The following is a 27,859-nucleotide window of genomic DNA, read 5'->3' on the forward strand; positions in this document are numbered from 1 at the left end:
TTTTGCCTATACAATATATCTATTGAGAAGTTAGAAAGAAGAATGCACTTACAGATATGGAGAAATATTTCCTCAAGCAGTCGCACTAGATAAATTATTCACCTGCAACAATATGCCACAAAGTATAGCACCAGTAGATTTTTTATGTAATATTCACGCATCCAGAGATGAATGCCTGTGAAATGTTAATGCCTGTCAGTTTTTCTTAAAAGTATGCTTAGTGTGTGACTCAGGACTTCTCCTGCACTCATTATAAGAATACAGCTTGCTCAAACAATCATCTCTTTCTAGTGCAAAAACAATGTGTGCTTTCAAAAGGTAAACAAGTTCTCCAGATGAATTTCTTTTGTGCATGCTTCCAAGTTAAGTGCCTAAGAAAGATGAGTCTTATTTTTTATAGTTCATTAAGCACATAAATCTTTCCACATTTCTATAGCTTGTTCAATAACTCTGCTGGTAGATGAGCTTATATCCTCTTAAAAATTAGAAAACCAAGCCTCAGAGAAGTCAGGTGGCTTGCTAAAGGACACAGAGCAAGCAGTGGAGCTGAGCTTTGAATCCTTTGGCCAACTCCATGCATAACGATTTTTATATTTATCATGACGGTGCTCTGCTTGAATGTGTTTTACAGATCATTTTTGCTCAGTGCTTTATCTCACTTCCAGCAAAGCATAAAGAAATGTAAATTGTCTCATTAGTTCTATGTACATAAAGGAAAACAGGTTTATGACAGTGTGTTGTCAAATGGTCTTCTAAAGATTTGTAGATGCCAGCTCTGGAAGTAAAGGAAACCAGTCCCAGCTTTTCATTTCACATTTCATTGATAAATATCCAGATTGGCCAGGCCATATTGTGTTAGGAGAAAGGAAGTAGGAAATTTAGGACCAACACCCACGCTTGTTCAAAGAAGAAAAATATCATAATGTAATAATCCCTTATTTATAAATTATTAAGATAAGAGAGAAAAGGATCTGGTGTCCAGAGAGAGCCTCAGATAGGCAGGAGCCTATCTTCAGAGGGTCTGGCCAGACCCCACTGGGTTATCAGGGCACATTGATGACAAAACACTGGTCAGCCTCATAAAGGGATGACGGGTGTGGATTCTGGAGTCAGGCCACAACAATGTGACCTTGGGCAAGTTACTTTACTCCCCTGAGTTTTAGCTCCCTTCAGCTGGGGAAATACCCTTAAATACCCTTCATAGGGTATTTAAGGAGTTGGATGATTTACTGAGTGCAAGGCAAAAGTTGAACAAATGCCAGGCGTGATCATCACCCTAATCACAATTATACTACTTTTCTAGTTCAGCAATTTGACCTTTGTAAACATCCTGTTCTTCCCAGGAAGCCTCAAAGGACACTGACCTTGAGTATAAAAGGCAGAATCATCTCCATTTCTTTTCATCCATTCTCATACTTTGCAGGGGAAAAACAAAATACCTTCAGATAGAGCTATGAGCTCTGGACTCATAAGACCCAGACATTTATCAGTGTGTGGGAGACAGCTGCATGTCTTACAGGTCAAGCAGTGCCCACTGACTACTTAAATGGAAGGAAGGAAATCGCCACTTGTATCATGTCAAAAGAATGACACGCAAAAGGCCAGATAGATGCAAAGAGAGAAAACAACAAAATGAAACAGAAATATATGGCAGATCTTTGTGAATCCAAAAGCAAGATAAATTTGAGTCTTAGAGGTGTTTTCTTAAGTGCTTTTAAGTTGATATTCAACTGGATGGCGAGAACACCCGGTTCAGAAATAAGTTTCCATGACGAGGTACCTGAGGGGTCTTAAGTCTGTAAGCATCCAGCTCTTGATTTTGGTTCAGGTTATGATCTCTGGGTCATGAGATTGAGCCCTGCATCAGACTCCACACTGGGCATAGAACCTGCTGAGATTCTCTCTCTCCCTCTCCCTCTGGCCCTCCCCCATCCCTCTCTAAAATTACAAAAAAAAAAAAAGTTTCCATGACAAGATGGAATCATTTCTCATATCACACCTTCTTAAAAATGAAATACATTTTTATAAATATTTATCTTAATTGGAGTAAATGTATAATAATTTATTCTACTAACATTAGTACACCAAATATATATGCATATTTTAACTACATGGATGCAAAATGGTCTGAGAAATCTTAAGACGCGGCGGTGACATTTTGACTTAGAGTTTCCAAACAAACAGTTGAGGAGATGAAGGGCAATTGCTTCTGACTGCTTGAATTCTAAATAAAGTGGTGAAGGTCAGATAGATAAGTTGGATGCCAATGATAAAATGAAACATATGGCTTTGAAGTAGCAGATAAGTCATGAGTAAGAACTTTTAAGCTCACAAAGAAGCAGCTGACTAGCAATGGAAAAAAACAAGCTAAAGAAAAAAGAAATGGGGGGAATAGAAAGTTTGGGGGTGATGAACCAGAAGGCAGTATAGGTCTTAATAGTAGGAACTTAGAAAGATTCCAAGGGACATTTTAGACAGCATTACCGAGGCCAAAATGTTCCCTCAAGAAATAACATCAAATCAAAACATCAAAACATCAGCATCAAATCTCACAATATCTACCATCATCTCATGATGCCCAATTAAGATATTAATAGGCAGCACTTACTAAAAACTTATATAAGTTATAAAAACTTATAATAGGTAGCAGTTGCTAAAAACTTATACGCCAGGCATCTTTCTAAGCATTTTATAAGCATTCTCTAACCTTTCCTGGTTGGAGCCACTATCATCCCCCTTTTTCAGAGGAAAAAACTAAAGCTCAGAGAAATTTAATGACTTAGCCAAGGACATAGCAAATCCATGGTGGTGCCCAGTTATGAACCAAGAAATGTGACACAGAGTCCATACTCTTAATTATATAATTGCACTTTTATACATATAATGTGATAAGTGGCTTGAAAGTTAAGAAAAAAAAATAGAGAGAGCTCAACCCAATGATATGAAGAAGGGAGAAGTCCATGCAGCCTCTCTTCCTTCAGTAGTAAAATCTCATTAGACATCTTCATATTCTCACACACATCCATACCCTAGTTAAACCTGAGAGTCCCAGACCCATGGGGTAACAATGCCATAGCATCAGAGACTTTCTTTAGCTAGGTAGTTATTTTCTCCCTTTCCTTTTTTATGTGTGCCAAAAAACCTCACTACTTCTCACTGCTCTAAAGCTTCTTTAAAAAATATTATTTCAGTTCATTGTCTTCAAATAATGACTCACACAATTAACAAATTAGATAAACAACTGGTATAATCAGTTTGGCAGTCAAAATGGGGCTGTCACTTCTCTGAGTAAAGGGGCTGTCACATGTCACTTCTTCCATGTGAAAGTCATGCTTGAAACTGAATTGGGTTATCTGTAAAATAATATAAGAAATGGGGTGCCTGGGTGGCTCAGTCGGTTAAGCATCTGACTCTCAGTTTCAGCTCAGGTCATGATCTCAGGGTCAGGAGATCCAGCCCCACTAAGGCTCCAAACTCCACATCGGGCTCAGTGGGGAGTCTGCTTAAGATTCTCTTCTCCCTCTGCCCCTCCCCCACAGCATGCTCTTTCTCTTTCAAATTACTAAATAAAATCTTTAAAAAAAAAAAAAGGAAGAAACTTCTTGGCATGTGGTCTCCTGGAATAAGAAAGATTTTAGTTCAAATTGGATTATATGCCTCTGTGGTTGATATCTAGAGACAGATAGATGATAGACATACAGAAGATGTGTATATGTATATTTACATTACAGGCATTTTTCAAAGAGTGTGAGTCTAAAAGACTAGGCATGAGAATAAGCCTTTGGGATTCGTTCATTTTGAAATACATATCTCAAATAAGACTGTCTAGACCCACATTATTGCTGGCCTTCCGATAAAAAAAAATGCATTCAAATAAAAAAAAAAACATAGTAACACATCAAAATAAATTTAAGTAGGAGAAACATGGCTTGTCTGAAACAGGAGAGGAACGTTTTCCCATGATTAATTTAAAGCAAGGATCCATTCAAGCAGGGAGTGCTTTCCTTTTTAGAAAGCTCTTGAGGTGAATGTGTGACCAGCCATCCAAGTCTCACTGTGATTGAGTACTGCTTTGCTTGAAGACCTGCATGCGGTCTAGCACCTTGCATTCTAGTTGACACGTAATTTGTGCTCAATTAATATTTGTTGGATGCATGCCTGCATATTAATAATACAATAAAAGCTATCTCAAAAAGCTCAAAATCTAGAAGTTCCTATTTCAGGAGTCTGAAATATTATGAACCTGAATATAGTCCCAATGATGATGATAGTATTGATGACTCCTCAGGCTATGTTCATGAACTTGATTCCCTGGGAAGCCAGCCAGCTTTGGTGATCCCAAGTCAGGGGCCCTGTGGGCCATCTCTCAAATGCATGCCACTGACCCCAAGGGCATCTCAGATGAGTCAGCACTGAGTCACAGTTGAGTGGAAAAATTCCAAGTGCCTGTTCTCATGGTAGAGGCAAGGGGCACCTCCGTGGGTCTTACCTTTTAAGGACTCCCTCTTAATTTTCTTATCCAGCTTTAAAAATACCACTTGTGAATGGGAAAATTCCACAATTCCACAGGATATTAGTTAATCACAAACTAGCTTCAAAAGTATGTAAAACTTTCAAGTTTGGAAACTGTTATAGAGCATTGTCATTTATCTATATATCCCAGGGACTCTAAGGTTTGCTTTACCTGCTCATCCCTACCCATTCGACAGCTCTATTGAGCACCTACTATGTGCCAGACACCTCCTTCGACAAGGCACCTGCCCTCACGGAGTACACATTCTAGGGAAGAGACAGACATTACAAATATATAATCCTATAAAAACAAAGGAGAAGGCACCATATACAGTAACTAAAACCAGGACTTAACCGAGTCTAGGATCGAGAAGGAAGGTGGCCTGAGGATGAAAATCAGCTAAAAAAATTGCCAAGGTCACAGGATGCCTGGGTGGCTCAGTGGGTTAAGTGTCTGCCTTTGGCTCGGGTCGTGATCCCAGGATCCTGGGATCAAGTCCCACATTGGGCTCCCTGCTCAGCCTGCTTCTCCCTCAGCCTACCACTTCCCTTGCTTGTGCTCTCTCTCTCCGACAAATAAATAAATAAAATCTTAAAAAAAAAAAAAAGATAGCCAAGGTCACTATGTGATCCTGACTACATACAAATTAGGATTAAATTACCCACATAAATATAGGGAAAGTTGGCCTTCACTTGAATGACCCAGATCCCGCAATATGATTTTCTGTTGTGAACAACTGAAACTTCAAGCACAGAGTCCATGCAATGGACCAGAAAATATGTTTGCTATAATCATGTTGACCCTTCATGAAAATTGGTTAGCTAGGAACTATACAGACAGCTACTTGGGTTTTCCACGTCACTTGGGACACTTGTATCAAGTTTAAGATTTAGGACTTGAACCAAGTCAAAACTCTGAGGCACATCTCCCGAAAACTTTTCATACCTGTGGTGGTAGATTCCATCTCAGGTTACTTCCTTGCTTGTAAGGAGTCATCAATCCCTCCCCATACACTATATTCTACCATTGAATCTGTTTTCTTGGCCTGCACAGTCATTTTGCTGTGTGACTGCCCAGGTATTCATCAAGATGACGAAGGAAATGAAAACCCCAGTCCCAAAGCTGCATGAATGTCAATGAGCAAACAGATCAAAGAAGTAAATAAGCCAGATCCACATTCACTTGTGATTAGTAAGAAAACAGAGGGGGAGGAAACTATTTGCCAAGAACAGAATGAACACAAATTGAATTTTCCTCCTGGCCTTTGAAAATGCTGACATTTTCATCTGCTCATCATTTCTACATGTCTTATTTTCACAAGTAGCTTAACACCCCAAATAATTGTCTGGGTCTAAAAAAAAAAAAAGAAAGAAAGAAAGAAAGAAAACTTCATTTCTGGTGTTGTTAAGAAGAAACTGTATCCACCTTCATTGTTTATGAAGCATTTGGAACACTTAACGTTCACGACATTGCAAACTCATAAAGCATGAGAGGGACCTGAAGAATAAATTTCATTTATCTCTGTGGCAAGGTACCTAGTGCAGACCTATCCCAAAGTCCCATGAAATAGAGCCCCCCAAAATCCTTGAGCATGAAAACAACTTGCCAGAGTGCCCACTGGCAATAGGAAAGGGGAAATTGGTGGTCTCAGGAGTCAGAAAAACAAGATTTTGAATCCTGACCTCTGTTTCTTAGCCACACGACCCTGGGCAAACTGTTTAACCTTTCTACACCATCGATTCCTTATCTATCAAGTGGAGGTAAGTAGCGCCTATATCACAGGGATAAAATGAGAAGCAAACCAGATCATGCTCATAAAATGTCACTCTTACTCGGAAATAAGGAAAAGTTTGTTCTCATTCCTTTCCTTGAAACACCCAGTAGATCAGCTTAGGACATGTCAGCGATCTAGAATTTTTATTTTTCGTTTACCGGTGGGAGAGACAGGGGAGGAGATCATATTACATTCAATATGGTAAATATGGAAATATGGAAAGTTACTCTTCAATTGACTTGCTTCATTCATGCCAGGACAGCTCACTACATATTTATGTGTCTGAAATGTGTTCCCCTAAGGGGCTGATAGAGAAGACTTCCCACATCCATGCTCTTAGAGATATTACCCCATCACCATGCTCACCTGCTCTGATGCAATAACACAAAGATCTTCATGGCTATCCACCTTTTCTTTCATCTCTTCTATGAACTACAGGCTGGGCAGTGTCTCCCTCTGCTCCAGATCAAGACAGCTGGAGGGAACCTTACCTTCACTCCACTCAGTGTCTACAACTCAAGCTGAATCCTATGCTAGGGGTGCCAGTAGGCTCAGAAGGTTCAATGCTGAAAGACTGGCCCATTCAGAAGAGGCCAGAACCACCATTTAATGAGCTACATAGAAATGTCAAAAAGTTGGAGAGCTGTTTTAGAAAAAGCTTTTCCTCCATTATCACTACAGTAAAATTCCATTTGCTCCCAAATTAAAATTCCTGCCATGGGCTATTCCTTAGAGTATAAACCACCAGAGCTAACCAGCAGCCTTACACATGCTGGATCCCATTAATGAAAACTATTGTTGGAGCGACTGGCTGGCTCAGTTATTGGAGTAAATGACTCTTGTTCTCAGGCTTGTAAATTCAAGCCCCATGTTGGGTGTGGAAATTACCTAAAAATAAAATCTTTTAAAAGAGAATATTATTGAATAGGAAGGAAAAGGAAGGTAGGATGGGATGGTGCAGGAGGCTTAAACTATTGGGAGAATGTGATCTTTGGCATTAAGTCAAAGCCCATGAAACTAAATGATAATACAAATTTCAACATGCAATTTCCAGCCAGGAACAGAGCTCAAGTATAGCATACCTACTATGCACTATCAGACAGTTTATATAATTATCACATGCAGAGCTATTATGTTGGTAATTACAAAGCTTAATTATCAACCTCACTGAAGCTCAAAAAATGTAAGTAACTTGCCTAAAGCCACAAAAATAGTGAAGCTGAGATTCAAAGCCAGGTTTCTCGGTCTCTTAAGCCAAACTTTCTTAACCACAGACCCTTCCATCGTTCAGGCTCTAGGGCACTTCATTTGCAATTTGCTCAAATCAGAGTTGGATTTGCTGAAGGCTGTGTCTCTGCATCGATTCACTGGCTCTTCTAAAATCTGTTTAGTGGGGCACCTGGGTGGCTCAGTGGGTTAAGCCGCTGCCTTCGGCTCAGGTCATGATCTCAGGGTCCTGGGATCGAGCCCCGCATCGGGCTCTCTGCTCAGCGGGGAGCCTGCTTCCTCCTCTCTCTCTGCCTGCCTCTCTGCCTGCTTGTGATCTCTCTCTGTCAAATAAATAAATAAAATCTTTAAAAAAAAATAAAATAAAATAAAATCTGTTTAGTGCCAGCACCATTGGACGAGTGGTCAGAAGACCCATGCCGTCAGCATACTGAATGGCTAGAGGATCAGGGGAGGTGACAATTGGGTGTATTTTCTCACATAGGCAGTAGCTAGCTTGGTTTGAGGAGCTTTTTGCAGTGATTCTCAATATACAATGAAACCAAGAGCCCAAGGGTGAGATGGAAATCCTCAGACAGGTAAGATCAAGGCAAACCCACATCAAAATACTGAGAAGGTGTCCAGAGGAAGAGGCTCTCACATCAGAGGCATGGCCAGATCTGAAAGAACCACAAAGAACAGTCCTTTTGCTCAACATTTCCCCCAGCTGGCTTGCATGATGACTAATTCCATTGTTACTGGAAATACTCCCCTGTGCATACCTGCACTTCCTCTGTGGGGCTTCCTGTTAAAGAACTTCCAGTCAGGAGAAGTGAGTTGGGGGAAATCGGAGAGGGAGCTGAACCATGAGAGACTGTGGACTCTGAGAAACAAACTGAGGGTTTTGGAGGGGAGGAGGGATGGGAGGTTGGGTGAGCATGGTGGTGGGTATTATGGAGGGAATGTATTGCATGGAGCACTGGGTGTGGTGCATAAACAATGAATTCTGGAACACTGAAAATAAAATACAATAAAATAAAAATAAAATATAAAATAAAATAAAGAACTTTCAGTCATTTGGAAAAGATTGGGAGCATTTCCCACAGGCTTGAGCTGGACATTCCCTTAGGAAGGTCATGAGGGTGTGGACAAAGTCTGGGTCAGTTTAGATGGGTTGGGGGATGATGAGGGGGGCTGAGAGAGTGTTGAGAACGAGGCAGGCTGGGGTGGCCAGTCTACTGGGGGAAACAGCATCATAATACCACCATGGGAGAACTTTTGCAGGGAACAACCCAGAAGACAAACGTTCCTGATATGATTTCCACTGGAAACAGAATGTATCCAATGTTCTGGTAGGATCAGACCTGCTTAAGACTCTCCAGTAGCTTCCAACATAGTTAAAATCAAATTCAGACTTTTTGCCACAGCTGGCACATGCCTGCATAATGAAGCCTCTGCCAGTCCTTGACCCCATCTCCCAGCCTCCCTGTGCTCCAGCCACAGTAGCTCCTTTCTGTTCTTCAAACACACCAAGCTCATGTACCATGGGGCTTTTTCACCTGCCATTCTGTCTTCCTGGAATACGACTCCCTCCTGTGTTCTTTGCATGCTGGGCTCCTTCTCACCACTAAGGCTGAATATTCTCCCTTCAGAGAGGTCCCAACACACCAGCCAAAAAGTTCTTGCCTCCAAAAATAATTACTCCCTAGCACCTTACCCTCTTTGTTCCTTTCATAGCAACTATTACGATGTGGTGTCACCCTGACATTGACTTGTTCATTTGGTTGTGTGAACGTCCCCAAGAAAAAATTATGCCTTCAAGGTGGGCTCTTACTCATCTCGGTATATTTGGCGGGCAAGAATAATAACATCAATACTTATATAGCCTATATTACAAGTCAGATATTGTGGTTAGAAACGGACATGTATTAATCCACTTAATCCTCTAGGATAAAAAACTATTATTGTCCTCAGTATCTTATAGATATAAAACCAAGGTAGAGAGAGGTTAAGTAGCTTGCACAAAGTCACACAGTTGGTAAAGAGAAGAGCTGGGAAACTCCACAGATTGTCTTTGGATTCCAAACTCTTAATCACTCTGCTCTCCTCCTTCTGTTTATTGGAGGGAGGCCAGGAGACTTCTTGGAAAAAGCCACAATGGAGAAACTTTGAGGATCTTATTTACATGAGCCTGTCTATACCCAGGCACTCCTATCTGCTGCTGCCTTCCAACTTTCCCTCTGTTTTAAAGATCCCACGTGCCAGAAAAAGAAAAAGAAGACTTAGTAGGGACAAAAATGCCCTATAGGATCCAGAGAGCCTGGCACATCGGAGATTTTGGAAGGAACGGAGGGGAAGAGAGAGAAGAGTTTTCCTAGAAGAAATAGCACATGCAATGTCTGGGTTTGTGTATGGGTATGACAGGCAAGGAAAGGTACGTGGCTATTGTGTTGGGACACACAAGCAGAGTGGCAAGAGGAGTCTGGAAAGGCACTGTGGCCAGGAAGGAGAGTGCCCTGAATGAGCACCAAAGGAGTTTGAGCTTTTCTCTACCCCCGGTTACTTTTATTTCATTGAGATATAATTTACATATGGTATACTGCACAAATTTTAACCATGTGATGATAATTTAGTTTGAATTTTGATATGTAATCACCACCACAATCATGACTACCAATATTTCTATCATCCCAAAGTCTCCCTCACCACCGAAGATTTTTAAACAAAAGAGTGACACAATCAGATTGGTGTTCCAGAAAGATGATTCTGCGGCTGGCATGGAGAGGGAGTGGATCAAGGAGGCAATAATAATCTCCAGTCATCTCGGTTTTTGATCCTCAGAGTGAAATAGATTCATAAGCAGCCAACCACTTCAAAACACTCCCTGGAACATTGTTAATTCGCAGACTTTGTCAAAATGCCAGAAGAGAAGAAAGCACAAAACAGCGGAACTGGTCTCTGCGGGGTAAGCACAGGGCTTTTCGGGAGAACAAGAGATTGCTGCCTGGTCAATAAAGCCGCAGCAATCCATACGCATCACGAGGAAAGATGATGACCATTTTAGCTGGGTGTATGTGTTTTATGACTATAGGCACAGCCTCTGAGTCCCATTCCAACCAACTGCTCTGGGAAAATGAGCTGCCAACTTGACACACGACCCAAACCAGCAGACCAGGCAAGTGTAAAGTGTCTGACGCCAACTGCGGTATTGCAAAGGGCTAGGCTGTTGCCAGACTGCAGGAGCAGCGGCAGAAAGGCAGCCTAGCCCAGACGATCAAGACCATAGAGCCCACAAGCCTGGCACTCTGCACCAGCTCAAAAGACCAAATACCCAAACTCTCTGTGCTCAGAATAATAATAGGAAGTGACTTTTATGAACTCATTATTTGTTTTACATAAAAACTTATTTAATTATTTTAACAAACCTATTATGTGAGTACGAGTCTTGTCTCCATTTTAGAAAGGATGAAACTGAGGCACAGAGAGGTCTAGCACCTTCTCCAGGGTCACACAGCAGAGCCCTGATTCAAACCCCAGGCAGCCCAGCTCCAGAGACCTTGAGACCTCAAGCTCGTGCTCCCCATGTTTTCTTGCCTTTGCATAGAACAACAGTTCAGAGCACACGTTTCAGATCCAGACTTACTAAGACCCAGATTCTGGTTCTGCCACCAACCCGTTGCATGACCTTGAACTTGACCTCTCTCCACCACAGTTTTCTCATCTGCAAAATGGCAGCGTTGTGAGGATTTAAATGTGTAAAAGTGCCTGGCACAGAGTGAGTCCACAATGAACAGGGGATGGGACAGTATTTATTTGGAAGCTCACAAACCACTTAATTACAAGGTGTGTAGTGTTCAAACCTCACTGTCGAATAGCCACCCAAAAACCTGAGTGCTAATACACTTTTGTTGGTTTTATTTTTTTAAACATTTTTTTAAAGATTTATTTATTATTTATTTATTTATTTATATATTTTGAGAGAGAGAGTGTGTGTGTGTGTGTGTGTGTCTGTGAGTAGGGGGGGAAGGGGAGAGAGAGGGAGAAAATCTTCAAGCAGACTCCCTGCTGAACACAGAGCCTGACTCAGAGTTCTATCTCATGACCCTGAGATCACAACCTGAGCCAAAACCAAGAGTCAGGAGTCAGAGGCTTAATGGACTGAGCCACCCAGGACTCCCTTTTGTTGGTTTTAATGAAAGCTTTATTATTATTTTGAAATATTGAACTATTTCAGCATTCTCTGAAAATTATGGAATTCCTCCGTAATCCTGTACATTTTTGATGTATTAAAAAACTATGCTTAGAAATTTAAAAAAAAAAAAAGCTTTATTATTTTGTTAGGAAACCATGTATTCCCTTGACAAGCACTACATACCAAGCACTATTCTGGTTTCAGAAAATACAATAGCAAACATAAGAGGAAAATCTTTGACCCTATGGGCAAGGACAGTGAGATTTCTTTTTAATGTATTTTTAATCAAGTTACTATAAGGTTCTTTTTAATTTTAAAAATTTCTAACATACTGGGTGCCTGGGTGGCTCACTCAGCTAAGGGGTTTCAGCTCAGGTCTTGATCTCAGGGTCATGAGTTCAAAAAAAAATGTTTTTTTTAATAAAAATAAATAAATAAATAAAGCTATAACAAACCAACACGTTTACCTATAATAAGGCAACACAAGTAATGTAAAAAAAAACAAATAATATGTCAAGTTTCCATCTTTTGACTGGAACTGCATGAGACTCTTGATCTCGGGGTCATGAGTTTGTGCCCCAGGTTGGGTGTAGAAGTGACTTAAAATAAATAAATATATAAACTTTGACTGGAACTGCAACCCCACAAGAAATCTACTCAACTAATTAAGGTTTGGGGGGTTTTTTGTCATTGTTGTTGTTTGTTTTGGTTTTTGGTAGTGAAACTAGAAATATAGACTTAGGGAGAGAAATTAAATCAGTGATTTTTTAAATTAATCTTTGATGATCAGGAAAAAAAAAAAAACCACTGAACTAACACAAGTCATCAGATGGTCTCCAAGACACCTTCAACAATATGACAATAACTGATTCTCTTCCACTGAATTTAACTATTTCTCCTTCAGTCTTATGTACACTACTAATTTTCCCAGTGAAAACAATGGCATTTTAAGCAAAACCCCAGGCTGGTGTGTGACCTGCAGATGAATGAATGTCTGACCTTTCCTTTCTCACTATTCAGCTCACATGTGATCTCTCAGAGAATACCCCTGAGGGTGCTAACTAAAGTTGCCCCACATCCCCAGGGTCTATCCATTACTCTGCCGTATTTCTTAATGTCACTTACCACTACCTGAAATGATCTCATTTGTGTATCAGCTACTTGTTTCTTGTCCATCTCACATACTGAAATGTAAGTTCCATGGGGCTGGGGTCCCACCTGCCTTTCCCTACTGTATCCACAGCAGCCAGGATGCTTGCTGCCTGGTGCACACATTCATTGAGTAAAAAGATGAAGAGCAAAACAGATATATTTCTTTGAAAGGGTCTTTCCCCTCAGCTGCAGCAAGGAAAAAGAGGCATGTACAAATTCCTAAATTCTCCTTAAACAGCCTCTAAAGCAGTGTTTGGGTCAAGGGTGGTCCTGAATCCATCTGTCCATTCACTGGATGGGTATTTACTGAGCATCTACAGTGGGCCAGGTACTGGCCTAAGTTCTGAGTATGTGCAGGAGAATAAAATAGATGTAGCCCAGGTTCCTAAAGAAGCCATTATTGCCTAAACCCAAGCCTGGGACATCTGGAAAACATATACTGATGAGGCTACTTCAAAGATTTATAATATATGATACACGCAAAGCCCTTCACATGAGCCCTGGAACACAGTGAGCCCTCAGGAACTGATAAGAAAGAAGAAGAAGGGCGCCTGGGTGGCTCAGTGGGTTAAAGCCTCTGCCTTCGGCTCAGGTCATGATCCTAGGTTCCTGGGATCGAGCCCCACATCGGGCTCTCTGCTCAGCGGGGAGCCTGCTTCCTCCTCTCTCTCTCTCTGCCTGCCTCTCTGCCCGCTTGTGATCTCTGTCTGTCAAATAAATAAATAAAATCTTTAAAAAAAAAAAAAAGAAAGAAGAAGAAAATATTTAGGAGGAGGAGGTTGTTGATGATGAGAAGTTTATAAGCAGAAAGAAAGAGTAGCCTCCTACAGACATCAAATTAGCAACAAATATTTACCAAGGTTGTTTCAAAAGTATCAATAATCTGCCCCTGGAATGACAAAGAGAATTCAGTGTAAGTTCTTCCTGCAGATAAGATGAATCACCACGACCAAGACTGATGATGTATTTTACTCTCTTATCTAAAGCCACAGGCATGTCGTCATTTATATTATTAATAATCTAGCTGGGACTTCCAGTTCTGGGGAAGATGAAATGAGTACACTCTGCTCTCTCCCCCACTGGTCGCAACTAACCTCTCTGGACAAGCTAGATAAAACAACTCTGTGAGAATTGTAAAAAGCAAATAACAGCAAGCAAGCTGGGGAGGGAAATCAAAAGTCAAAGAACAACCAATACAGCAGTGAGTTCCTGTTTTAATTTTTTAAGTCAGTTCTCCAGCTTGGACCCCAGAACTACACACAAGGAAGGCACAGACAGGAAAAAAAAAAAAAAAAGAGAGAGAGAGGGAGAGAGAAACTTTCCTTTTTTGGCCAGAAAACCAGAAAAGGGGGCCCCAATGAGGCAGAAGATTTTCCTCTTTTTCCTTCTGCTTACTTCTCTTGGCTCTGCCCCAAGCAAGCCCCAGTCATGAACTTGTATTTCTACAGTAGTTAGAACAGCATCAGCCACAGAGGCACCAAAAACTCCGAGGAAAAATTCCTATTCTCTGACTAGAGGAAAGAGCCTCTCTGATGCAAAGAGCGTGGGAGAAACCCCATTGTTTTCTTTCTCTCTCTCTTTTGCCCCCTGTTTCACCCTAAGTGGACCAGTTCACATTAAGTGTGGAACTAAGCAGAAAGATTGAAGCCCCACACTTAGCCAGACAATCAAAAGAGTATGGAAGCAATCGCCAGTTGGAACAGGATGGCAAAAGCTATCCTCTAAATTTAAGGATGAAATCCCTAGGCTCACTCTCAAGCCATCCCTGTGCAGAATTTTCCAAAGCAGGAAGGCAAAACCTGAGCACTGAGCTATGACAGCATGGACCATCCCACACCACAGAGCGCTGAGTGGGCAGCGCCCAAATAGCAATACAAACACTTTAAAAATAAAATTGGAAAAAAATAAAAATAAAAATAAAAATAAAATTGGCATTGGAACAAAAGCCTACAGAATGCAGGACATGCAATATGAGCCTTACTAAATTGGTTACCTGCTTTAAAAATAATAATAATAATAATAATAATAATAACAACAAAAATCCCACATTCTCCAGAAGATTTTAATAGAACCCAGGGTCTCATAAACATGATATTTACTATGCACACAATGCCATCTATAATAGGCTGAATAATGTCTCCCCAAAAGATTTCCATGTCCTAATCCCTAGAACCTATGAATAAGTTAAAAGGGATTTCACAAACATGAGGAAGTTATGGATTTTAAAATGAGGGTGATTATCCTGACTGTCTGGTTGGGTTCAATGTAGTCACAAGGGTCCTTATATCAGAGGAGCAGGAAGATTAGGACCAAATGAATTGAAGATATGATGATAAAACCAGAAGTCGAGGTGATATATTTTGAAGATAGACAAAGGAGCCATAAGCCAAGGTTTACAGAGACCTCTTCAAGATCGGAGAGGTAAGAAATACCTTCTTTGAAGCCTCTAGAAGGAATGCAGCCCTGCCAAATCCTTAATTTTAGACTTCTGATCTCCAGGACTATAAGAGAATAAGTCTGTGGGTTTTTAAACCATTAAATGTATGGTTATTTATTATATAAATATAATATGTATAAATATATATATTATTATATAAAAATATATACTTTTAAACCATTAAATGTATGGATATTTATTATATCAATGACCAGAAACTAATATACAATTTAAAATTACTCAACACAGGGTAAAAGGAGGGGAAAGATAAAATAATATTACTCCACAAAACACTTGGAAAATCTCCTCCACCATCAAGGAAAAGTCAATAGACACCAGCCTGGAGGTGACCCAGATGTTGGCATTAGCAAAGACTAAATTAGCTACTGTAACCGTGTTCTGTGAAGTGACAGCAAACCCTCTTTAAATAAATGGAAAGAGAGATTTTCATCAAAGATGTAGAAACTACAACAAATAGTAGAAATTTTAGAAATGGAAAATACAATAACTGAAATTAAAAATTCCCTCGATGAGTTTAATAGAAGAATGATGACTCAAGAAAGATCAATGAACTTGAAGATTGATCAACAGAAATTTTCTAATGTGAACAAAAGCAGAACAAACATTGAAAAAAAAATTAACAGGGTTTCAGAGACCTGGGAAACAATATCCAAAGGTCTAAAATCCATGACACTGAAGTCTCATAAAGAGAGGAGAGAGAGACCAATGCAGGAAAAAAATATTTGAACAAATAATGGCTGAATATTTCCCAAATATGTAAGACATAAATTTGCAGATTTAAGACATTCAGTGAAACTCAATTAAGATAAGCTCAAAGAAAACCATGATCAGAAACATTATAATCAATCTGTTAAAAACCAAAGCCAGATGGATGGATGGATGGATGGGTGGATGGATGGATGGATGGACAGAGGGGAAGGGAAGAAGGAAGGACAGAGGGAGGGAAAGAAGGAAGGAAGGAAGGGAGAGAGAGAGGGAGGAATAAAGGAATTTTCTTTCACATTACATATAAGGCATGACAGTGGTTCTCAACTGAGATAGCTTTGCCTCTCAAGACACATTTGGCAATGTCTGGAGACATTTTTGTTTGTGACAGTCATCTAGTAGTCTGGAAGTCTAGACATCTAGTAGGGAAGATGATGCTAATAATCCTGCAGGTCACAGGACAGCCCCACCATAAAAATCACTCAGCCCAAAATGTCAGTAGTGTTGAAATCCAGAACCCTGAAATAAGAGAACAATTCAAATTACTAGAGATTTCTCATCAAAAAGCACAACGGTCAGAAAACAATGAAACAACATTATTAAAGTGCCAAAAGAGTGTCCACCTCAAATTCTATATCCGGTGAAAAAAATCCTTCAAGGACAACGGCACAATAAAGACATTTTCAGATGAAAGAAAAAAGAATTATTGCTAGCAGATTCTATGCGAAAGAAACTCCGCAGGAAACTTATCAGGTGGACAGGAAATAATACTAGAAAGAAACTGGAAATTGGTAAATATCCAGGTGAATATAATAGACTATTTTTCTCCTCTTGGATTCTTTAAAATATGTATGACCATGGGAAGCAAAAGCTATAACATTGTCTGATGGGACTTTCGACGTATGAAGATGTAATAAACAAGAAAACTACAACCCATATGCTTGTAAGTAAATGTTCTAAATTTCTCTTCAATTGGTAAAAAATTATTTAAAAAGTTAAATACAGGCATATCTCATTTTTCTGTGCTTTATCACACTTCACAGATCCTGCATTTTTTTTTTTTATAAATTGAAGGTATGTGGCAGCCCTGCATTGAGTAGGTCTAAGAGAACAATTTCTCCAACAGCATTTGTTGGCTTGGTGCCTCTGTGTCAACTTTTGGTAATTCTCACAATATTTCAAACATTTTCATTATTATTATATTTGCTATGGTGATCTGTGATCAGTTCACTACTTGCCAAAAGCTCAAATGGTGATTGGCATGTTTTAGCAACGAAGTATTTTTTAATTAAGGTACATGCATTGGTTTTATTAGACACAATGTTATTGCATACTTAATAGATTATGGTGTAATGTAGACATAACTTTTATATGTGCTTGGGAAACCAAAAAATATTTTGACTTACTTTACCTGTGATAGTCCCTTTTTTGTGGCAATCTGGAATGAAATATCTCTGAACCACAATATCTCTGAAGTATTACATACATTGTAATTCATTACAATATTTAAACTGTAATTATGTGTATTTAAAAAAAGAGACTCTTGGGGCACCTAGGTGACTCAGCGGGTTAAAGCCTCTGCCTTTGGCTCAGGTCACGATCCCAGGGTCCTGGGATCGAGCCCCTCATCCGGCTCTCTGCTCAGCAGGGATCCTGCTTCCTCCTCTCTCTCTGCCTGCCTCTCTGCCTACTTGTGATCTCTCTGTCAAATAAATAAATAAATAAAATCTTTAAAAAAAAAAGAGAGAGAGACTCTTCAAAGAGATATAATTTTTAAAGCCAACAAATAAATAAAAGTAAAATATTTAAGGGGTGACTCAGTTGGTTAAATGTCTGCCTTCTGCTCAGGTCATGATCCCAGGGGTTCTGGGATCGAGCCCCATGTCAGGTTCCCTGCTCAGCAGAGAGTCTGCTTCTCCGTCTCCCTCTACCTGCCACTCCCCCTGCTTGTGCTTGCTCTCTCTGACAAATAAATAAACTTTTAAAATAAATAGATAAAATAAAATATTTTAAAATAATTCAAATCCAAAAAGAAGACAGGAAAGGAGAGATGGATCAAAGAAAACAAGAGAACAAACAGAAAACAAGGATAGTAAAATAACAGATCTGAATTCAACCATATCAACAATTACATTCACGGTATAAGTCAATCAATGAAAAGACATTATAAATTGGGTTTAAAAAAAGACTCAACCCCTGGGGCTAAAATTACATTATATGTTTATAAAAAAAAATTTTTAATTTAATTTAAAAAATAAAAATTAAAAATTAAATAAATAAATATATAAAGACTCAACTATGTAATGTCTTCAATAATGAATACATAACTTGTGCTTGTGGAGTGGTCAGTGCTACATGACAAGGAAACACTTGGATGACTAGAAATTTGAGACACTCTTGCATGTTCATCCTGTCTTCAAATGTTCTTGTGTGGTTATCCACTGTCAGCTCCTACCTCTACCAATTTAAGTGTCTTATTTTTTCAAGGCCACTTATCTTCTTATCCAAATCTTATCTAGAACCACTTGTCAAGGTGTCCATGTGTTCTAGTCCCTTTCTTACAATTCTTTTCATCAAAGAATCTTTGTTCAAAGCAGAACCTATACCATGGGTGCTACTTGAAAGCATCCCTCATTAATCATTAGCAGGAAACATGATCTGTCACTATCTTTCTACACACTTCCTCTATAGGGAAAAGCTTTGCCACTGGGTCCATTCTGGGTGTTGCCTCTTTCACAACCTTCTTGTTTGTATGACTCCCTCCAGCTTCATCATTCCATCATTTGCATAATTTAAGTCCAGTGTTCATTGTGTGCTCACTAAATGCGTACATTCTGTCCAGAGCTGTGGGACAGAATACTTTCCCTTAGAAGGCTTTCTCATTCCCCAGATTTGTCTAATTTTACCTTTGGAGGGAGCAGCACCGTGCTGTGGGCTATGAGCAGAAAAAAGTTAGAGACAGTGTGACCTGTAGATGGACCATTTTCCTCCCTCAGATGCGTCTACTAAGGTGAGGTCTGGGAACTTACATGTTCAAATGAGTTCTTAGGTTGTGCACTCTTTAAAAAAAATACTAAAACCCCTTAAATAAACACCCATGATTTCATAATTTCATAATTTAAAACATGTAAAAACACAAAGGAAAAGGAAAAGTCCCCTCTGTGCCATCTAGTCCCACTCTCAGAAATAATCACTGTGAACAGTGTGCCCTTGAATGTTCTTGAAGGGTTCTCCACTCTCCAGCTCCATATAAAACTGAATCTGCACATATGTAAACATATCCATCTATATGCCTAGCCATATATAAACACAAACATTTTTAATGGCTTCATGCTCAATGTTTTGATCTAAGAGTAGCTTTTTCATTGTGTCGGCAGAATTCTAAGATGGCACCCACTATTCCTGGACCCCAGTGACACAGAACTTCTCCCACTATTCAATCAAACAGGGATCTAAGCATTCCTGCAAATTGATTTTGCAAATGTAATTAAGGCCCCAAATCAATTCACCTTAAGATAGGGAGATTATCTAGGTGCACCTGATGTCATCACATGAACACTTTAAATCTATATGAAGAGGTCAGAGACAGAGGAGGTTAGAAATTGAAATCTTGAGGATTTGACATGCTACTCTGGCTTAAAGATAGAAGGTGACACATGACAAGGACCACAAGGGGTCTCCAGGAGCTAAGAGCAGTCCCTAGTTGACAACTAACAAGGAAAAGGGAACCTCAGTCCTACAACCACAGGAACCAAATTCAGCCAACAAGAATAATCAAGCTAGAAGATTACTTTTCCCAGAGTTTCCAAATGAGAACTCATTTCAGTTGATACTTCAGTTTCAGCCTTGAGATACTCTGAGCATAGAACCCAGGCATACCAGACTTCTGAGTAGGTGTTATTTAAAGCTCCTAAATTTGTGGTAATTTGTGACATACCAATAAAAAACTAATAACAACATATAGCATTCCAATTCAATATAGATAAATGTTTCTACTTATTTTAAAGGCTGTATAATATATGTTTTGATATTATGTTGATATGGCAAAACATATTCAAATATATCCTATATATAGAAATGCACCTGTTTCTATTTCTTGTAATGTTTAAATAACCTACCAACAAACATCCTAATGCATCTGTCTTGAAATATCTGTCATATTTTTTCTGGAAGACAAATTACAAAAAGAGCAATTCTTTTACCAAAGGCATGCGCACTTTTTATTTTAATAGCTATTGTCCAGTTAATCTCCAAAATTGTTGAATTAATTTATATTCCCAAAAATAGACTGTGCATTTCCTTACACCATTGTAGATACTACCAAGTATTATTAAATTTTATAAATTTTGCCAGTGAGTAACTTTTAAGTTTTCATGTCCATGGCTACCTGAACAAATTTACTCATTTTATTGTCCATTTGTATTGCCATCTGTGAATATCTCTTGCTAATTTGAGATTACATTGTTTCCCTCTTTTAATTTTTACGAGGTTTTGTGTAATAGAAGCAGTCACTCTTTGTTTTTTACAAATGAGGGTAAATACTTTCTCTAAATCTATAATTTGCATTTTACATTTTAAATGACTTTCACCATGATTTTTGTTAATTTTTTGTTATTCTATACATTTTTCTCCATGGCTTCTGTTTTTTACGACTTGCTTAAGAAAGTCTTCCCCACCATAAGGTTGTAAGCCGTATTTTCCAATATGCTCCTCCAATATTTTATACTTTTCTTTTTTTACCCATAACATTTTAATAGCTTTACTGAGGACAATTTCTCCATCCCAAAAAATCACCCATATCAATTCTGCAGCTTGATAACATGCAGTAAATGTATGTAGTTATGCTACCATCCCCACAATCCAGTGTTAGAACACACCAAACACCCTAAAAATGTCCCTTGTGTTTGTCTTCAATCCTTGCTCCCCTTCCAACCACCAGGAAATCACTGATGTCATAGATTTTGCCTTTTCTAGAAATTGCATACAATGGAATCACACAAGATGTCATATTTTGTGTTAAGCTTCTTTTATTTAGCATGATGTTTTTGAGCTTAATCCGGGTTGTTACATATATCAGGAGTTCAACCCTAGTTGCAGCTGAATAGCTAGTATTCCACTGTACCAATAAGTTGCATTTCATTTATCCAATCACACTTGGTACCATGTGGATTGTTTCCATTTTGGAGCTACTCTTACATGATTATTCCGTATGAAATTTATTTTTATTATAATGTTTATTATAGGGATCTATTTTTTTCTAAATGGGTAACAGTCCCTCCACCACTATTTAATAAATAGTATTAACCTCACAGATTCAAATTACTACATGAATCACACGCTAACTTCCCATTTATCCTTGGATCTATTTCTAGACTTCCTCTTTCATTCTACTGCTTATCTGTTTTCTTCACAGTAGCATTATGCTGTATTTTAATACCTAGGAGGGTATTTTTCTTTTTCAAAGATTTCTTATCCATTTCCGCACATTTAGTATTTGATATGAAACTTAGAAAACATTTTTCAGTTTCCCACCTCTCCATAAGGATATTAAGAATCCAAAAGGATTCTTATCAATATCGCATTACATATTTATGCTGGTTTTAGAATGATTTTTATCTTTAGGATTTCAATCTTCTATCCAAGAACACGGCACATTCTTTCATCATTCCTTTGGTAAAATTTATGTTCCTTTGTAAAACTTTAAAATTTTCTTCACATTGCCATTATATTCTTTATTTAATGTATCCTTAGATATTTGATAGTTTCTGCTAACTCATTTTTATTCCATTTTATTTTCTAAATCATTTTTGACAGGAGTAAATTGAAAATTTATTTTTGCATATACATCTTATTTCTAGTTAAATTCCCTCATTAGTTATAATAGTTTATCATTTGGGCTCATAGCTTTTGTAGATACAAAGTGATATCAAATACATGTAGTAAAAATTATATCATTCTCTTTCAGAATTTAAGTCACGTATCTTTATTGTTGCTTTCCATCAATTAGAAGCTTAAATTTTTCATTGAATGGTAGCAGTGTTAAGTATCCCCAATTTATACAACACTTGAATGGTAATGTTTTATGTCATTTGCTACAATGCTTGCTGTTGATTTTTAATAAATTTCTTTATCCCATTTATGAAGTTTTCTTCTACTCTAACTTCCCAATATTATGTCAGAAATGGTTGCAGAATATTAGCAAATGCTCTTCTGTTATTTATGGACTTGGCCTTATTTTCTCCCTCGAATTTGTTAATGCAATTATTTGGCTAGGTGATTTCCCAATGTTAAATCACTGTGACAGGCTTAAAACAACCCCTTTTTCAGTAGAGCAGAACTTCATTGTGTAGACAACTCATCTGAATATCTAGAAATTTTATTTTCAGCCCTACCTCCAACTATCCAGTGAATCATCCAGATTTCTTTGTGCAGCTACATCTTCCCCATCTGTAACTAGAGGTGCACTTGAAGGAAATAATTTTTTTCCAAAGATAACTTCACCAATTGCATTTTATGCCTCTTTAACTTTGGTCCCGATAAATGGAAGCTATGCTTCTCTTCTGAAAAATTATTAATAGGTCCGTAGGATAAAACAGTATAAATCTCTCAAATAAACTCGAACTTGTTGTTTGCCTTCCTTCTCAAACAAAGTCAACAACAAATTGGCATAGAATGCTTTGCAAAGGGTGTAATTACATGTTTGCGTGATTGTCCTTTAACTTAGAACTTCCCACGAGACCACAAGCTCAGCACGGGTTTTCATCTCATCTGTTTTACTCATCATTGTAGCTCCTGGATGCTATGTAAGCACTCAAAAAAAACATCTACGGAATCAATAATGTTTTTAAAATCTATCTAAAAAGAAGTTAATTCATGCAATTCCAAGAAATTCACTGTGAATTTTCCATCTTTTCTATCTATAATGTGAAAAATTAATTTTTTAAAGAACTGTATGTTTTTCATTGCTAACTGTTCATCATGCATAAGCACCAAAACACAATTCTCCCATGAACTGAGTCTGCCAGCCAGGATAAAGGCTGAGGGTCCCCCAGTCACAAGATCCTCTGTCCAGATCATGAAGGGAAGAGTTGAGCGTCCCATCCAAGAGCTGAGCTCAGTCAGTCGGGCTGCCAAGTTGGGACCCAGGGAAGCTGGGCGGCCGGGGGTAGAAGCAGAGGCAGTGCGGAGGCTGACCAAGCAGCAGAGAGCCAAAGTGACAAAGCAGCTGAGCTCTGTGCAGCAGCCAAAAAACGAGCTGACTATGGTTTCACAGAGCTCCTGACGACTGACTCTGGCGCTCCTGCCTGGGAGAGCCCAAGCGCCCTTCCTCAGCCTCCTCATGCTTGGCCACCCCGCCCGCCAAACTGTGTCTGCTGTTCTCCTCCTGCTTCCACACTCCCCACATCGCACCAGCCACTGAGGCTGTCGGCTCTATCTGTAATAATCAAACTTTTTCACACCCCTGAATCTAGCTGGCCTCCGCCTACCTAGGGTCTCACTTTCTTCCCCTCCTGCATCACAACCAGGGCTGCCTAGAGCCTGTAGGGCACCTTGGATGAAATTTGCAGAAGGGCCAACTAGTTAGAAAAGTTGCCCCTCTATGCTGACTCAGCCTGTCATGGCTTAGAGATTGGAGGTGACTTTGCAAAAGAAGAAGGAAGGAAGAAGGAAGGGGAGAAGGAAGGGAGGGGGGACGGGAGAGGGGAGGAAAGGAGAGCGAGAGGAAGGAAGGAAGGAAGGAAGGAAGGAAGGGGTGAAATACAATTTTCAAAAGTAGAGAAAACAATTCACCTTCCTCCAGGTCTTAATTGGCTAGCTCCCCAATTAACCCACACGGTCAGGCACCCTGTGGAAGTCACAAACACACCCACAGTATGCATCCTATCTACAACAGCATACTACTTGGACTGCCCCTTTCTGGGCTTATACCCCTCTAACCCTTCTTTTCTGCTTCCCCACATGTGATCTCTCCAGAGAGGGACTCTGACCACGCGCCGCCCCACTCATAAGGCTCCCATCACATGGGTTAGGAAAAGCCGACATGTTCCGATGACCACAGCCACCTGGACCAGGGATCAACCGCACCTGTGCCACACAGGCCAGCGCAGCTCAGATGTACACCGTGGGTCAACTGCCTCTGAGGAGGTTTGGTGCCAAACTCCCCGAATAAAGGACCCATCCATCCACATCCCTCCAGACCACACTGTGATGCAAGAGCATCATAGAATTCCACCATGTCTGAACTGGAGAAAATCCCACCGCATCTGAGCTGGAGAGAGCACAGAAACTCTGAAGTCTAACCTCCACCTTTCATAGGTGCAAAAACAGGAGGTCGAAGAGGGCCTCTGGCTCACCCCAGGGCATGCAGAGGTCAGTCACAGAATGATCTTTGACCAAATCCTCAGAATCCAAAGCCAGCAATTCCTCCACCTGCCCTCCCAGAACTGAGCACACCTAGAAGATCAGAGAGGACACTCCAGGTGGAGATAAGAAAGCACACAGAACACTCTCAGGCTTACCCAGGGCACATAGCAGATGGGGCCCGGGTGGTGGAGGACACTGAAAGCCAGGCCAGTGAACTTGTAATTCATCCTACAGGCAGAGCCAATAACACCATGGATTCTCTATCCAGATCGCCAGTCAAATCCTGCCTCTGCCCCTTATCAGCTCTGACTTGTCACAAGTCAGTTAAGCTCTGCACATCTCAGTTCTCTCCTCTTGAAAATGGGAGATGATGATAGCATCGACATCACGGTGTTGTTGTGAGAAATAAATGAGCTGTAATGTGCAACGGGCACAGAACTCCCCCCAGCATATTGTGAGCATCAAAAACTGTCTGCTTTATTACTATTTTTGATCCAGAGAGTCATGAAGAAAACCGTGTTTTCAGATGGTTACTTTGGCCAAAATTATCTTGGAGCCAGGGAGAGATGAGAGAAGTGTTAATATCACCTCTTGTGTGGGATGGGAAGGGAGGGAAGGAAAAAGGAAACAGGATGGCTCTGTCTCCCATGGTCAATCTAGAACACTCTTCTGATTTAATGCCTCTTTCTTGTTGCTTCAGGGAGATGAACTAACACAGAAACCATCGACTCTCTGTGTATCCAGTGATTTCACACCCAGTTCCTTCAGGATGGGGATGGAAATGGGGAAAAGGAGAAAATCCCACCTGAATCTTGCCCTCCTGTCCCTAACTTCTCCAAGCTCCCCCATCCCCAACCTGCCTTCCTGACTTCAGTGTTTAATACACACAGGGCATTAACCACACCTTTACTGTAGGTTGACGGAATCCGCAGCTGGGGCCGAGCACAGCGTCAGAGAGCCTGGGCAGTAAACAATGGGTTCGTGCCCACACCTATTTACCTGGGGTTTTAGTTTCCAAATACAGCATCTGTCCCAGTGCTTTATGTAAACACAAAATGGCAATTAGCAGCCCACATAAAGGAGGTAGGGAGTTCTGCATCCTTGTGGTTCATACACCAGGGACTGCTCATGCCCAAGAACAATGGGCTAGAGGAGGAACACCTGGAGGTTTTCCAGGCAATCTGACAGGCAGGTGATATTGTGTTCCTTGGGGGATTTTGGTTTTCACTCTCCATCTATCTGACTATGCCTTCAACTAGAGATTTCCAGCTAGAGTTTCCCAAGAAATGAGTACCTGCCCCTGTATTTTCGAGCCAAGCCAATGGCCATCAGGGGTAGACAGTCCAGAACCATTACCACCAGTCCCCCCTGTATATCTTCCTGTCACTAACCTGCTCCCATTCTGCTGTGATTTCTCCCAACACCTTGCCTTCAGCTTCAGCTACTGGTTCCCACTCCAAACTAGCCACGTTGTTTAGGGCTAAGACTTGATTTTTCTGAGCTTTCCTTTGTCTGATGCTTAGATACTCCCACCCATCTCCTACTTCAGGGCTCCTTTAGCTTTTGGTGTCTTGTGCAGTCTCCCCTGGCATAGTTGCATCCCAGGGAATTAAAAGCCCAGGAGGCCTCCCATTGGCTCTTAAGGAGGATCATCAGGAAAAGTATGGACCTGGTGGCCAACCACGGGACACATCTCTAACACTGGAAGTCACGAGTCTCTCAATGCTTTCCTAGTTGCACACATTCATCAAGTGGCTTCACACCAGAGAACCCATCTCCAAGTAGTCCCAAGTGTTCACACTGCGGCTCCCATTACACTCCAGGAAGGAAGGACAGCCATCTGTACCCTTCCCCTGAAATCTGGCAGAGAGAATGCAAGCTAACTGGGATCTCTCTTTTCCTAAGACTCTTGGACATTGTTCCCAGGCTCCCCTGAGATACTTTCCTTCAAGCTCCAGCCTGGAGTGACCTAAAGGACCCCAAGACATGAACATTCAGCATCTCTCCATTCCTGGTCTTCCACCGGATCTTCCTGCTCGTCTCCAACCAAACTCCCATGTTCAAAGTTCATGCCTGTCTGAGATCAGCAGAAGAACAGGATCTGGACCCTACCAGTTCTTAGAAAGAGAGAAGAGAGCATTCAGAGTTGAGGTAATGTGAATCTGGAGTGGCCACATGAGTTCAGGGGACTGCTTAAAATGCTCAAGAATCCACCAAGTCCAGAGGATGATTTTAGCTGTCCACAACAATGACCACCGCATGACAGCAAAAAAATCAAAACACTCAGCATAATCTCTTCCAGTCCCATATGCTGAGTGAAATAAGTCAAGCAGAGAGAGTCAATTATCATATGGTTTCACTTATTTGTGAAACATAACAAATAGCATGGAAGACATGGGGAGTTAGGAGAAGGCAGTTGGGGGAAATTGGAAGGGGAGGTGAACAATGAGAGACTATGGACTCTGAAAAACAATCTGAAGGGTTTGAAGAGGTGGGGGGGTGGGAGGTTGGGGGAACCAGGTGGTGGGTATAAGAGAGGGCACAGATTGCATGGAGCACTGGGTGTGGTACAAAAACAATGAATACTGTTATGTTGAAAATAAACTTTAAAAATGATTAAAAAAATCAAAACAAACAAAAATAACAAAAACAAAACAGAAAACAAACCTGTTATCCAATCCTTCTAGTTCTGTCAAATGGCACAGATTATTTTAAGCCTCTTATTTAAATGAAGTGCAATTCAACTGGCAAGTCTTTCTTTCATTGCATAAATACCACTGTGAGGGGGAAGGACTCCCGGGCTCTGGGCGAGCACTGGAGGGAACAGCTTCCCAGGGTTGCCATCACAACAACAAAACCTGGTGGCTTAACACCACAGAAATGTATTCTGTCATGGTACCAGAGACTAGAAGTCCAAATTCAAGGCTGTCTACAAGGTCATAGTCCCTCCAAAGCCTTCAAGGGAGTCCTTCTCTCTGCTTCTTCTGGCTTCTGGTGGCTGCTGGCATCTCTTGGTGGTCCGTGACCTGCACCTGCAATGCTCCAGTCTGTGCCTCTGCCCTCACGTGGCCATCCTCCTTCCGTGTGTGTGTCTGTTCAAACTTCCTCTACTTATGGGGTCACCATTCACTGGACTAGTGTCTACTCTGATCCATATGACCTCATCTGAAACTTGATTACAAAACCCTATTTCCAAATAAGTTCTCCTTTCCGGGTATTGGGGCTTAGGATGGGAACATATCTTTTCAGGATAAAATACAACCCATAACAGGAGAGTGAGGACCGACCCTGAGACCATTCACCTGACTCAACAAGCCAAGTGGGGCTGGGCCTCTGTCCTGCATCCCACTTGCTCCTTCCAGCACAGTGTCCCTCTCTGTCACTCAGCTTCTGTCCAGGATCCTTCCTAGCCAACCATGCTTCTGCACCACTCTGCCTGGTCCTTAGCATTGGACCCAGCATGTAGCAGACATACAAAAGATGACGAATGCATGA

At 40.4% G+C, this 27,859-nt stretch overlaps 1 protein-coding gene across 1 annotated transcript in view; it reads right to left on the bottom strand.

Annotated features, from left to right (window-relative positions):
* Window positions 1-27,859, bottom strand: part of LOC111152576 (synaptic vesicle glycoprotein 2B) — a 183,527-nt gene that overhangs the window by 104,436 nt on the left and 51,232 nt on the right. The window lies entirely within an intron of this gene.

Source organism: Enhydra lutris, unplaced genomic scaffold (genome assembly GCF_002288905.1).
Source record: "Enhydra lutris kenyoni isolate GAN:26980312 unplaced genomic scaffold, ASM228890v2 scaffoldscaffold29, whole genome shotgun sequence".
NCBI classification, from domain to species: domain Eukaryota; kingdom Metazoa; phylum Chordata; class Mammalia; order Carnivora; family Mustelidae; genus Enhydra; species Enhydra lutris.